Raw genomic sequence first — 15,574 nt, forward strand, 5'->3', positions numbered from 1 at the left:
ATCAAACTAAGCTTCATAAGCAAAGGAAAAATAAAATCTTTTCCAGACTAGCAGCTACTAAGGTAAATTTTTACCACTAGACCACCCTAACAAGAGATCCTTAAGGTTTTAAACATGGAAACTAAGGAACTGTATCTGCTACCACAAAAACACACTTAAGTACATAGTCCACAAACCCTATAAAGCAACTACACAATAGATGCTGCAAAGCAACCAGCTAACAACTTCACAATAGGATGAAAACCTCACATAGCAATGCTAACTTTGAATGTAAATGGTCTAACTGCACCATCAGAAAGGCACAGAGTGGCAAGTTAAATTAAAAAAGAAAGCAAGATCTATCCATCTTTTATCTTCAAAAGACCCATCTTACACTTAATGATATCCACGGGCACACAGGAAAGGATTGGAGAAACATCTATTACAACAAACAGGAAAAATAGAAGAACATGGTTTGCTATTCTTGTATCAGATAGACTTGAAATCTACAACAGTAAAAAAGGACAAAGGAATTACATAGTGAAAAAAGGTTTAATTCAACAAAAAGATTTAATTATCCTAAATATATATGCACTTAATATTGGAGTACTCAGATTCATAAAACAAGTACTTCTAGACCTATGAAAAAACTTAGATATCCACACAATAATAGTGAGGGACTTCAACATCCCACTCAAAGTGTTAGATCATCAAGACATAAAATTAACAAAGAAATTCTGGACTTAAATCAATTTGGCCAATTGTACCTAATAGACATCTACAGACTACTTCACCCATCAGCCATAGAATATACATTCTTATCTGTACGTGGAACATAATTTAAGATCAACCACATGCTTGGTCATAAACCAAGTCTCAACACATTTTTAAAAATTGAAATCATACCAACTTACCTTGGACCACAGTGGAATAAAAATAGAAATAAATACCAAGAAGATCCCTCAAAAACCACACAATTACACAGAGATTAAACAACTTGCTGCTGAATGACTTTTGGGTAAACAACAACATTAAGGCAAAAATAAAAATTCTTTTAAGTGAAAACAGAGACACAACATATCAGAATCTCTGGGATGCAGCAAAAGCAGTGTTAAGAGGAAAGCTTTTCACACTAAACACCTACATAAAGAAGTTAGATCTCAAATTAACAATCTAACATCACATCTAGAGGAACTAGAAAAACTGGAGCAAACTAAGCCCAAAGCTAGCAGAAAAATTTTTTAAAAAGCTATAATCAGAGCAGAACTGAAGGAAATTGATATCCAAAAATTCATCCAAAGAATTAACAAAACTAAGAGTTTGTCTTTTGAAAGGATAAACAAGATCAATAGAATGCTAGCTAGATTAACAAAGAAAAAAAGAGAGAAGATCCAAATAAGCACAATCAGAAACAACAAAGGTGACATTACAACCAATCCCACAGAAATGCAAAAGATCCCAGAGACTATTATTAACACTTCTATGCACATAAACTAGAAAATCTAGAGGAAACGGAAACACACAACCTGCCAAGATTGAATCAGGAAGAAACTGAAACCCCAAACAGATCGATATAGAGTTCCAAAATTGAATCCATCATTAAAAAAAAAAAATTGCCAACCAAAAAAAGCCCTGGGCCAGAGGGATTCATATGCAATTCTACCAGATGTACAGAGAAGAACTGGTATCAATTCTACTGAAACTATTCCAAAAAATCAAGGAGAAGGGACTCCTCCCTAACTTATTCTACAAAGCTAGCATCACCCTGATACCAAAATCTAGCAAAGACACAATGAAAAAAGAAAACTACAGGATAGTACCCCTGATGGACATAGATGCAACCTATGTTGAGGAACCTAGTAGTCCTCAACAAAATATTAGCAAATCAATCAAACAGCACATGAAAAAGGTAATTAACCATAATCAAGTAGGCTTTATTCCTGGTATGCAAGTTTGGTTCAACATACTCAAATCAATACATTTGATTCACCACATAAACAGAATTAAAAACAAAGCCCATATGATTTCTCAATAGATGCAGAGAAAGATTTTGATAAAATTCCACATCCCTTAGTGGCTATGAACTTTCAACAAACTAGGCATTGAAGAACATGCCTCAAAATAGTAAGATCCATCTATGACAAACTCATATCCAACATCATACTGAATGGGCAAAAGCTGGAACCACTATCCTTGAGAACAAGAACAAGACAAGGATGCCCAATCCCACTCCACTGCTCCTATTCAACACAGTACTGGAAGTCCTAGTCAGAGTAATCAAGCAAGAGAAAGCAATAAAAGGCATGAAAATAGGAAAAGAAGAATTCAAATTATCTCTCTTCACTGATGGTGTGATTCTATACCTAGAAAACCCTAAAGACTGCCAAAAGGCTCCTAAACCTGACAAATAACTTCAGTAAAGTTGCAGGACACAAAAGCAATGTTCAAAAATCAGTAGCATTTCTATACACCAGTAACATTTAAACTGAGAGCCAAGTCAAGGACACAATCCCATTTACAATAGCCATGCACACAAAAAATACCTAGGAATACATCTAACCAAGGAAGTGAAAGATCTCTACAAGAAGAACTACAAAACACTGCTGAAAGAAATCAGAGATGACACAAACAAATGGAAAAACATTCTAATCATGAATTAGAACAATCAGTATCATTAAAATGGCCACACTGTCCAAAGCATTCTATAGATTCAACACTATTCCTTTCAAACTACCAACATAATTTTTCACAGAATTATGAGAAACTATTCTAAAATTCATATGGCACCAAAAAATAACCCCAAAGCCAAAGCAATCCTAAGCAAAAAAACAAAAAACAAAGCCAGAGGCATCATGTTAGTTGACTTCAAACTATACTACAAGTCTACAGTAACCAAAACAGCATGGTGCTGGTACAAAAACAGACACACAGACCAATGGAACACAATTGAGAAACTAGAAATAAAGCTGCACTCCTATAACCATCTAAGCCATCTAAAGTTGGCAAAAATAAAGAATCTTAATAACCATCTAAACTCAGCAAAAATAAGCAATGGGGAAAGAATTCCCTATTTAATAAATGGTGCTGGAATAACTGGCTAGCCATATGCAGAAGAATGAAACTGGACCCCTACCTTTTTACCATATACAAAAATTAACTCAAGATGGATTAAGATTTAAATCTATAACCTCAAACTATAAAAATCCTAGAAGAAAACCTAGGAAATAACATTCTGGACATCAGCCTTGGCAAAGAATTTATGACTAAGTCCTCAAAACCAATTGCAACAAAACCAAAAATTGACAAGTGGGACCTAATTAAACTAAAGAGCTTTTGCACAGCAAAGGAAACTATCAAAAGGGTAAACTGACAGTCCACAGAATGGGAGAAAATATTTGCAAACCATCCATCCAACAAAGGTCTATCCAGAATCTGTAAGGAATTTAAACGACTTAAAAAGCCAAAACCAAATAATCCCATTAAAAAGTGCAAGAAGGACATGAACAGACACTTGTCAAAAGAAGACATACATGCAGCCAACACACATATGAAAAAATGCTCAACATCACTAGTCATCAGAGAAATACAAATTGAAACCACAATGAGATACCATTTCACATCAGTCAGAATGACTATTTGGAGTAAAACAAATCTGGATCCCTACCTTATACCATACACAAAAGCGAACTTCAGATCAGTGAGTCCTAAGTATATGAAAGAGTAAAGTGATACAGCCAGTAGAAGAAAATGAAAAAGAGAGTCTTTGTTCACTCAGGAGTTAGAGGGAACATAAGCAAGAGCTAAAATGTTTACATCATAAGGTAAAGACAAAAAAATCATATGGATCTGACTTTATCAAAGTTGAGTATTTCTGTTTGATGAAGAACACTACAGATAATATTACCAGGTGACACCCTGGGAAAAGATATATGCAATGATTAAAGAAGCTAAGGGGTTAATATCTAAATACATGAAGAATACCTGAAAATAAATATGAAATAGAAAGGAAACCCAGCAGAAAAATAGGGACAAATGATAAATGAGAAATTCACATAAAAGGAAATTGGAACAGTTACCAAATCATTGAAGAGATATTCAACCACATTAGTGGTCAGAAGAATATATAGTAAAAATGAGATGCCACTTGACAAACATAAGTTTATCAAAAACTACAAAGTTAGAAAATGTAATATGTTGGTGGGGATGAAAGGATATGGTACTCTCATGTATTTTTAGTGGGAGCGTAAACTGGACTAGCTATTCTCTAGAAAGCAATCTGCCAGCAACTGTGGAAACCAATTCTTCATACAGCTCATACCTGCAACCCCAGTCTTGATTCCTGCACAGATCCATAAAGAAATGTATAAGAAGATGTTGATTGTTACGGTGTTTGTGCTAGAAGGCAGTGAACATCTTGCTCAACTTTAAGGGAATAAATCAGAGAATGTGAACAGATTCTGTGGGACATTAGACACGAATAGAAAGCAATAAATTAAATAGACATACAGCCACAGGATAGGACATAAAACAGTGTTGAATGAAAAAAAAATTTACATTACAATATAATTAGTATGTGTTTAAAACACAAACACATACCAAAGAGCACAGCATAAATTACAAGGATATATAAATATTTGAGGATATGTGCCAAGTCCATCAGAGTAGACGCCTCTATGGGAAGCAAAGAATGGGTGTGGGGATCATGATTGAAGGAAAAACATGAAATGAAAATAAAATATAATGAAATAAACAAAAGCCTATGCACGGACCCCATGGCAACAGGGAGCCATGAGGGAGAAGCGTGTGTGTATGAATTCAGCTTCTGGCACCTGAGGGAAAGCAGATCCATAGAAAGGGAGAAAGTGGAGTGCAGAGCACCATGTTGGCCCAAGACAAACCTCCATGCTTCATAGCACAAGAGTGTTAGGAATTCCACAGACTCATCACCCATAAAATGAAACCCAAGATCCTTGGCATACATTCAGAGTTTTCACCATCTGGTCCCTGCTCTTAACAGTACAGGAAAAATCCAACTTGTGTCAATCACCCTGCCACCTCCCCTCCTTTTTGTTTAATTCTATCTCCACCACTCTATAAACACAGTAGCAGCAGGCACAGTGTTGGAAACGATGCCTTCTTACACCTCTGACCTCTTGATTTTCCCTTAGTGGGCTCTTCCTGCCACAGCTGTCATCACCTTTGGGCCCTCTTGCTCTGCCATCTTCCCTCAGTCATGCACTTTTATCCTCATCAAACTAAAATGGAATGTTCTGTTGTGCATGTCCAGAGCTGGCTCATTCCTTAGATTAAGCAGGTATGACTTGAGGAAATCTGGTCTGTCGGAGCAGCTTCCTGCATTCAATGATCTCCCCAACTATCCTGCTTCCACAATTTATCTTCTGTCCATTAGAGTAGGACAAGTCCCAGGTTATCCAAACCCTCATTGTAGAATTTAAAGACAGTGCCTTGCAGACACCAACGCATTTATATTCAGTATCAGATTATAACAATAGCAATTCCATTACACGGGCTAGGGATGCAATACATTCTAATGAAGATTAAGGAAATGGCAGAAAGGAAGGAGAGGTTTAGAGGAGGCACCCCTGGGCCAAGTATAGGCAGCAAGAGAGGGCACAGAGCATGAGAGAAAATGCTGAATGGACAAAGGAAAGAGAATAGGCACAGGGTGGACCATGGACCCATTATCTGTTTCTCACGTTCATTTCCAGTTCTCTGCAATTCTTCAGTTCTTATTAAGGGGTCTTACCTGGGCAGCCTTTGAGGGTGTGTTTTTTTCTCTCTGGTCTACTTCCTCAAGACATCTTTTTACCTCTACACACGAGTTTTCATCATGAAGTTCACTCTTTTACCCACCTCCACTATCTCCAATAAACTCTCAATGTAAAGTTAAACTGATTGGGCTATGGGTCAGTTGCATTACATTTAAATAAGCACAGAAAACATAAAAAACATCAGGAAACACAGTGCAGATGTCTGCAGCTAACCTTTGATAAACCCAGCAGCTGTGGCCATTCGAACTCTCTCATGGGAATTAGGAAACTAAAATGTACTTTTAAAAAGTCTATAAAACAATCTTCAGGCAATAACATTGAGTCTGCCTCTCCACAGAGAATAGCAATCAGTGGAGTAAGACAGCATCAGTGAGTTTGATACTTAATCTAATTATTTTCTGCTGTGGATTTGTCATGGGCAATGTAAAAATTGGTACTAACTTTTAAACAGTTCAGAACTTCTTTGGTTTTTTTATTTTGACCTAATTTGACAATGCATTTCTCATTAAGTATTATTGAGAATGAAGCCAAAAGGAAGGGGTGGCAGGTTTCCTGTCTGTTTGTTGAAAATGAGACAAATGGAGTACACTATTAAAAGGATTGAATTGCTTATACAAATCTGAAACCCACTCCCTTCTTGACATGAACTGCAGGGTCTACACATCAGTCTAGTCAATTAAAGGAGTACGTTCCATTAGTATGTTTGTGCTTTCCCAATTAAGAATTATAATTTTAAAAATATAAAGGAAATATATGTGATTCATATCACAAATTGTACTTATATCCAGTACCAGCCAACCTATTATTGATTTCTTCTGCTGGAGATCACCGATAAGGAGTGAAGAAACACAAAGATAGTGAAACTTATCTAGGCACTGTCCAATTCAGTCCAAGTTCAATTCAACTCATGAAAGACCCTTTACACGTGCACAGAATTTACGAAACAGAGTTGTGACTATCCAGTAATGTCACTAAATTAAAGACATTTTAAACTTCTGATAATAATGGCCATAGGTATCAAAGTCCTTTTTTTTTGAGTATCCACTATTTATCAGGTTTTATTCTAGGCAGTTGTATTTAAATTACATATTTTAATGCTAACTTTTAAAATAAGATATGTGAGACTCAGAAAGAGTAAAGAACTAGTCCCCCAATTTCATAGCAATTGAGGAACAAAGTAGAGACAGGAAAGTGGTTCTGTAAAACCCTGAGATTAAGTTCTTCCCTTTGCTCCACACTATCTCTTTCAGAAGTGCCTTAGAGAACCACCAGCATATGTTTCTGACATCTTTGTGTAGGGAAACTTTGGCTTTTGAAAGTAATACTGGTTAGGGAACAGCCCAGAGTCATTTGGAGCCACCTCTGTTGAGTAACGTACATGATCAATCCTGAGTTGCATAAAAGATAAGGTATAACTGTTTAGAACGAGGATGCTTTTCTGGTGTATCTTATATAGCTGCCTCATTATGCTTTTCTTTTCACTTGTAATAGGGGTACTACTTAGAAAAAATATTAATGAGCTTTTCTCATTTGCTTTCCTGAATACAAGACTTTCCCCCTAGTCCACTGGAAGCATTTGTGGAAGTTTAGTGGTGGCAGATGCCAAAAGACATGTAGAGAAAGTGAGAGAGTTAATATGCAGCTTTTGATATTCAAAACAGATTTCTGCAGAATGGTGTTAGTCCTAAAATCAGACTATTTTCTCAAAACAGGATTTTCAAAATTCCTTCATTTCCCTTTGAACATATTAAAAACTAAGAGTGCACATATGAAGAACACAAATAGTTCTCTCATATCACAGAGAAGGCACTCAATATATAGATTCCTTCCACATCTAGACCAAGAAGTTTATCATTTTATGGTAAGAGTAAGAATATGGTAGAAAAATAATAAAGGTCAGGAGAGGAAATATGACCCTTCTGACACTAGGAGTAGAAAAAGGAACAAGAAACGGTGGCCTCCAGAGTTTTTGTTTTTACTCTCTTCTTGGGGAAAAGCATTAGGACAGAATGGTTATAAAAACACCCAGGTAAACTGAGGGGCATACGCACGAAGCAGGGAGAAGTACATCGGAAAGCCTGGAGCTTGCTTTTGTTCCTGTGTGAGCTGGTTTTGAGTTTGGGGTCTTGAAGGCTTAAACCTGGATTGGAGTGGACTCCTCTGGCCAGGGAGCCAGATGGACCTAGTTGGAGCCCTGCCTGGTAAGGATTGAGGGGCCGGGGTCTACAGGACTGAGAGCCAAGGAAAGTTGAGAAAGCCGAGAGGCATGTAGATTGGGAGTCTGCAAACTATGGCCCACGGGTCAGATCCACCCCAATGGCCTATTTTTATAAAGAAACACTCATTTGTTTACATATTATCTTTGGCTGCATTTCAGCTGCAGAGTTGGGTAGTTGTAATGAAGACCATATGATCCACAGAGCCTAAAACATTTACTCTCTGTGGCCCTTTATGGAAAAAGTTTGCCAGTCTCTGCCCTAGACCTTATGAAAGTCTACAGAACACACTGCAAGGAGGCAGACAGGGAATAATGCCTTGGAAATCAGAGGAACCCGAGAGTACAGGCAAGTCAAAGGAGAGAAACTCCTTTCCTTTGGAGGTCACAAAACATAAGCCAGTGCCCACCCTCCAGAGCCGAGACACCATGCTGGAGAGAAGCTGGAGAAGGGACTAAAAACTGAACTAAGAAGTTCAACAAGAGACTGGACATTTTTACCTTGTATTATCTAAAGGGATAGTTACATTATTTCATTGCATTGGCTTGAATATAGTCTCCAATGGAACGGTTGATATTTATGAGGAAGTCCAGATCAGTCACAAGTAAAAAAATTGTATTTGCTCCAAACATCACACAATGTAAGTTTTATAACCCACCTACCAATTTATAGATGAGACCTGATAGAAACCTTAGAGATACTTTAAATTCTTCTATCACTGTACAGATAAGGAAACAGTGTTCCTGAAAGACCATGTTCCTGTAGATAGGTAGAAAATGAACTGACACTAGAATCCAATACCCTGACCCAATGGCTCCAAATACCCAGTATTCAGGGGGGATATTTAGTGTTGTATCCTCAAGGTACTGGTAGGAAAGAGCATGCTCAAACATCAAAGAAATGGAGAGAGTTTGATAAAGAAACTGCTTATAAAGGTATGGCGAAGGTTTTGGTATACCAGCAGGGAGAGGGCAGTACACCAGGACTAGTGACATGGGGAGACCTTACCATCCAGGGACTGGGACAAGTGGAGGGGGCCGCTCAGAGAGAGACCAACAAGATGGAGAAAGGCAGCTAATTCAAGGTTCTCCCATAGGGAAAAACTCAGGGAAATACATGTCCTGACTTATTCACTCTCTTTCTACACTTTAATCTTCCTGTTAGTTTATTTCATTTTTTCATCCATAATACATGGAAGCCCTATAGAGTGGTCTACAAAATTGAGCATCCCAAGACACAGAAGAGTGGAAATAGTATCTAGAGGGGAAAACAGAAAAAAACTGAGCATCGTCATATAAAATGATACCTGGCAGCAAGCCTATCACAGAGTAGGCACTCAAATCTATTTAAAATGAATAAATGAATGGATGAATTTTACTGTTGATCAAGTCATTCTTATCAACTTTTATGGGATCCTTGCCAAGTACAACACTCATCCAACAGACCATCAACCCCAGAAGAAAAGTTCTAGTGAGAGATATCTCTTCTCTACAAATAGAATATGAAGCTCCCTGGCTGTAAGCATTATCAAAGATAGGCTTTGGATGTGTGATTGTATTCGATTTCTATTGCTGCGTAATGAATCACCACAACCTTAGCAGCTTACAACAACACAAATTTCTTATCTCACAGTTTCTATGGGTTAGGAATCCTGGCACAGGTTAATTGGGTCCTCTGCTCAATCTCACTGGACTGAAATCTGGGTATTGGCTGGGTCTGGGGTCTCATCTAGAGCTTGAGGTCTTTTTCCAAGTTCATTCGGGTTGCTGGCAGAGTTCATTTCCTTGCAGTTGTAGGACCGAGGTCCCTGATTCCTGCTGGTTGAGGAACAGCTGGGGTTGCCCTCAGCTCCCAGAGGCTGCCCTCAGGTCTCAGCCATGTGGCTCCCTCACAAGCCCTCTCACACTTCCACTCTCTAGGGCCCACCCACAAAATCTCCCTTTTGATTAACGCAAAGTCCATTTCTTAGTCTCCTGGATGTGTGATATCCCATCATATTCACAGGTTCTGCCTGCACACAAGGGGAAGGATTATACAGGGCATGTGCACCAAATGGCAGAATCTTCAGGGCCATTTTGGAATTCTGCCTACACAAGTGATGCAAGTTCTCATGCTCTTCTAACTTTCCAGATTTTATTTAAAATAAAGAGTTTATTTACATCCTGACTCAGAACCCTTAAACCCTAGGGTTTTACATTTTTTTTCAAAAATCAGGAATACTTCCAGACCACTTTGTCATTTCACAGATGCGTGGAGAGGAGGCTGAGCCATCATTGGCTGTGCTTACATTTTAGAGCCATTTTTCTGATGAGGGAGTGTGGTGGATATGCTGTCATTCATAAGAGAGAAAAGAAGAGAAAATGATTGCTTTGAATTGTGGAAATATGATTATTTAAAACACCAACTGCCTTATATATTCTGATCACTTTTTTATAATTTAACCACATTTGCTTGGCTTCAAAACTTCACAAGCATGGTAGCCAAAAGTCTATAATAATTTGTAGACAAAATCGTGAAGAGTGAAACCAACTACTTGTCTTTTTGGTATAAAGCAATCAAACCAAGATAGCATTAATAACCAAATAATGTTTAAAATTCATACCCCTCAACAAAGTATATTTTATGCTTTCTTAAATGATGTCTGTGAGATAGAAGCAGTCATACAAATGGCCAAATAAAACTATTTTTAAACATTTTCTTATTTAAAAATGAAGTAACATTCCTGTCTGAAAAATCAACATAGATCTCTTACAAGGTGAGGTCATATTGATTGCAGACTTTTTTGGACCCTAAGGAGGAATTATTTTCCATAGACACTGTGCATATTTTCTTTGAATTTCATGAGAAAAGATTAAGTATTTCAACATGCACTTAAAGTTTTCTTTCAGAATCTTTGCTGTTCTACTGAGGCCCAGGGAAGAAAGCAGTGGGGGCAGCAGGGTGGTTTCGGCTGTGTCCCCATTAAAGCTGCTGTTTTGGCCTGGACCAATTTCGTTACTGCAATGATCATATTTTGCAAAAAAATCCATTAATAGATTCAGTTTGAACAGTGTATGATAAAGTGAGGGGAAGAAATTGCACTGATTATTTTATGAAGTCCTCACTCTCCAGCCTTTAATCTCTCACTACCCCGATGCCCTAAAGCATCAAGCACAGGAACTCAGGGGAGAGAAGAAAGAAGAAGAGGGCAGGGAAAAGAGAAATACTGTGGGAAGAACTGTGGAAATTGTGAAGAAATGGTTTTTAACTCTTCAGAAATTGAATGAACATAAAGTTTTCACATACAGAGCTAGAGCGTATTCACCTGATTCTACCTATTCTCACATCCTAAATACAATCGTTTTTACCTAAGTCAAAAGGAGTTATCACCATTACCTAAAGCTACTATTGACCACTGAAAATAGCTAATATATTTAAGGAGGTATCTGCCACAAAAGTAGATAACTTTTAGGAAAGAAATTCAGGGAACTTTCTTCTTACAATATAGACAATTTGCATTCAAAGTTTGAATTATTCATTAAAAAATGATTCAAGTGACCATCTAACACTGAAGATAGATAGAAATTTCATTATAGGACTTGGGGATTTTAATCTTACCTAGAGTGTTTCCACGGAAGTAGGACAGGGAGGGCAGTTTCTTACATTTTCTGACATCCCTTTGCTGTGACTCATACCATCAAGACCACCCTAGTTTTCAGTTCGGATTCCATTTGTTTACAATGTATAGAAACCCTTGTAGGTGGGTCAGCCAATGGGCTAATCTTTCTAGGGCTAACCAGTCCAGGACTAAAGCAACTACTCAAGGAAGCCATTAATAACTCACATTCCCACTTATGTCCTTGGGATGTTACTTTCATCCTCACAGTCATGAGAAAGCCACCATTTCCACCAGGCAGAAGTGGGAACCATGCCCCAAAAAAGCGTTAGCATAGCCACTCCACAAGGAAGAAAAAGAAAGAGAAAGGAGAAGGGCAGTGGCCAGTGCCAGCTTTATATGGCAAACAGTAGTTTTCCTGGAGGCCTCCCCCAAGTTCACTTTCTATTGCATCTCATTAGGCAGGACTGGATCATGTGGTTACCCCCAGCTACAAGAAAGTGACTTTTAAAAATTTGGCACACGGGGGAGAGGAGCTGAGAGGGCCAAACAGGAACAGCTCCAGTCTACAGCTCCCAGCGTGAGCGACACAGAAGATGGGTGATTTCTGCATTTCCATCTGAGGTACTGGGTTCATCTCACTAGGGAGTGCCAGACAGTGGGCGCAGGTCAGTGGGTGCACGCACCGTGCTTGAGCTGAAGAAGGGCGAGGCATTGCCTCACTCGGGAAGCGCAAGGGGTCAGGGAGTTCCCTTTCCTAGTCAAAGAAAGGGGTGACAGACGGCACCTGGAAAATCGGGTCACTCCCACCCGAATACTGCGCTTTTCCGACGGGCTTAAAAAACGGCGCACCAGGAGATTGTATCCCGCACCTGGCTCAGAGGGTCCTACGCCCACGGAGTCTCGCTGATCGCTAGCACAGCAGTCTGAGATCGAACTGCAAGGCAGCAGCGAGGCCGGGGGAGGGGCGCCCACAATTGCCCAGGCTTGCTTAGGTAAACAAAGCAGCTGGGAAGCTCGAACTGGGTGGAGCCCACCACAGCTCAAGGAGGCCTGCCTGCCTCTGTAGGCTCCACCTCTGCACCTCTGGGGGCAGGGCACAGACAAACAAAAAGACAGCAGTAACCTCTGCAGACTTAAATGTCCCTGTCTGACAGCTTTGAAGAGAGCAGTGGTTCTCCCACCACGCAGCTGGAGATCTGAGAACAGGCAGACTGTCTCCTCAAGTGGGTCCCTGACCCCTGACCCCCGAGCAGCCTAACTGGGAGGCACCCCCCAGCAGGGGCAGACTGACACCTCACAAGGCCGGCCGGGTACTCCAACAGACCTGCAGCTGAGGGTCCTGTATGTTAGAAGGAAAACTAACAAACAGAAAGGACACCCACACCAAAAACCCATCTGTACGTCACCATCACCAAAGACCAAAAGTAGATAAAACCACAAAGATGGGGAAAAAACAGAGCAGAAAAACTGGAAACTCTAAAAAGCAGAGCACCTCTCCTCCTCCAAAGGAACGCAGTTCCTCACCAGCAACGGATCAAAGCTGGACGGAGAATGACTTTGACGAGCTGAGAGAAGAAGGCTTCAGACGATCAAATTACTCCGAGCTACGGGAGGATATTCAAACCAAAGGCAAAGAAGTTGAAAACTTTGAAAAAAATGTAGAAGAATGTGTAACTAGAATAACCAATACAGAGAAGTGCTTAAAGGAGCTGATGGAGCTGAAAACCAAGGCTCGAGAACTACGTGAAGAATGCAGAAGCCTCAGGAGCTGATGCGATCAAATGGAAGAAAGGGTATCAGCGATGGAAGATGAAATGAATGAAATGAAGCGAGAAGGGAAGTTTAGAGAAAAAAGAATAAAAAGAAACCAACAAAGCCTCCAAGAAATATGGGACTATGTGAAAAGACCAAATCTACATCTGAGTGGTGTACCTAAAAGTGACGGGGAGAATGGAAACAAGTTGGAAAACACTATGCAGGATATTATCCAGGAGAACTTCCCCAATCTAGCAAGGCAGGCCAACATTCAGATTCAGGAAATACAGAGAACGCCACAAAGATACTCTTCAAGAAGAGCAACTCCAAGACACGTAATTGTCAGATTCACCAAAGTTGAAATGAAGGAAAAAATGTTAAGGGCAGCCAGAGAGAAAGGTCGGGTTACCCTCAAAGGGAAGCCCATCAGACTAACAGCAGATCTCTTGGCAGAAACCCTACAAGCCAGAAGAGAGTGGGGGCCAATATTCAACATTCTTAAAGAAAAGAATTTTCAACCCAGAATTTCATATCCAGCCAAACTAAGCTTCATAAGTGAAGGAGAAATAAAATACTTTACAGACAAGCAAATGCTGAGAGATTTTGTCACCACCAGGCCTGCCCTAAAAGAGCTCCTGAAGGAAGTGCTAAACATGGAAAGGCACAACCAGTACCAGCCACTGCAAAATCATGCCAAAATGTAAAGACCGTCAAGACTAGGAAAAGACTGCATCAACTAATGAGCAAAATAACCAGCTAACATCATAATGACAGGATCAAATTCACACATAATATTAACTTTAAATGTAAATGGACTAAATGCTCCAATTAAAACACACAGACTGGCAAATTGGATAAAGACTCAAGACCCATCAGTGTGCTGTATTCAGGAAACCCATCTCACATGCAGAGACACACATAGGCTCAAAATAAAAGGATGGAGGAAGATCTACCAAGCAAATGGAAAACAAAAAAAGGTAGGGGTTGCAATCCTAGTCTCTGATAAAAGACTTTAAAGCAATAAAGATCAAAAGAGACAAAGAAGGCCATTACATAATGGTAAAGGGATCAATTCAACAAGAAGAGCTAACTATCCTAAATATATATGCATCCAATACAGGAGCACCCAGATTCATAAAGCAAGTCCTGAGTGACCTACAAAGAGACTTAGACTCCCACATATTAATAGTGGGAGAATTTAACACCCCACTGTCAACATTAGACAGATCAACGAGACAGAAGTCAACAAGGATACCCAGGAATTGAACTCAGCTCTGCACCAAGTGGACCTAATAGACATCGACAGAACTCTCCACCCCAAATCAACAGAATATACATTTTTTTCAGCACCACACCACACCTATTCCAAAATTGACCACATACTTGGAAGTAAAGCTCTCCTCAGTAAATGTAAAAGAACAGAAATTATAACAAATTATCTCTCAGATCACAGTGCAATCAAGCTAGAACTCAGGATTAAGAATCTCACTCAAAACCGCTCAACTACATGGAAACTGAACAACCTGCTCCTGAATGACTACTGGGTACATAATGAAATGAAGGCAGAAATAAAGATGTTCTTTGAAACCAACGAGAACCAAGACACAACATACCAGAATCTCTGGGATGCATTCAAAGCAGTGTGTAGAGGGAAATTTATAGCACTAAATGCCCACAAGAGAAAGCAGGAAAGATCCAAAATGGACACCCTAAAATCACAATTAAAAGAACTAGAAAAGCAAGAGCAAACACATTCAAAAGCTAGCAGAAGGCAAGAAATAACTAAAATCAGAGCAGAACTGAAGGAAATAGACACACAAAAAACCCTTCAAAAAATCAATGAATCCAGGAGCTGGTTTTTTGAAAGGATCAACAAAATTGATAGACTGCTAGCAAGATTAATAAAGAAAAAAAGAGAGAAGAATCAAATAGATGCAATAAAAAATGATAAAGGGGATATCACCACCAATCCCAGAGAAATACAAACTACCATCAGAGAATACTACAAACACCTCTATGCAAATAAACTAGAAAATCTAGAAGAAATGGATAAATCCCTCGACACATACACCCTCCCAAGACTAAACCAGGAAGAAGTTGAATCTCTGAATAGACCAATAACAGGAGCTGAAATTGTGGCAATAATCAATAGCTTACCAACCAAAAAAAGTCCAGGACCAGATGGATTCACAGCCGAATTCTACCAGAGGTATAAGGAGGAACTGGTACCATTC

This window comes from Pongo abelii, chromosome 16, assembly GCF_028885655.2.
Source record: "Pongo abelii isolate AG06213 chromosome 16, NHGRI_mPonAbe1-v2.0_pri, whole genome shotgun sequence".
NCBI lineage: Eukaryota > Metazoa > Chordata > Mammalia > Primates > Hominidae > Pongo > Pongo abelii.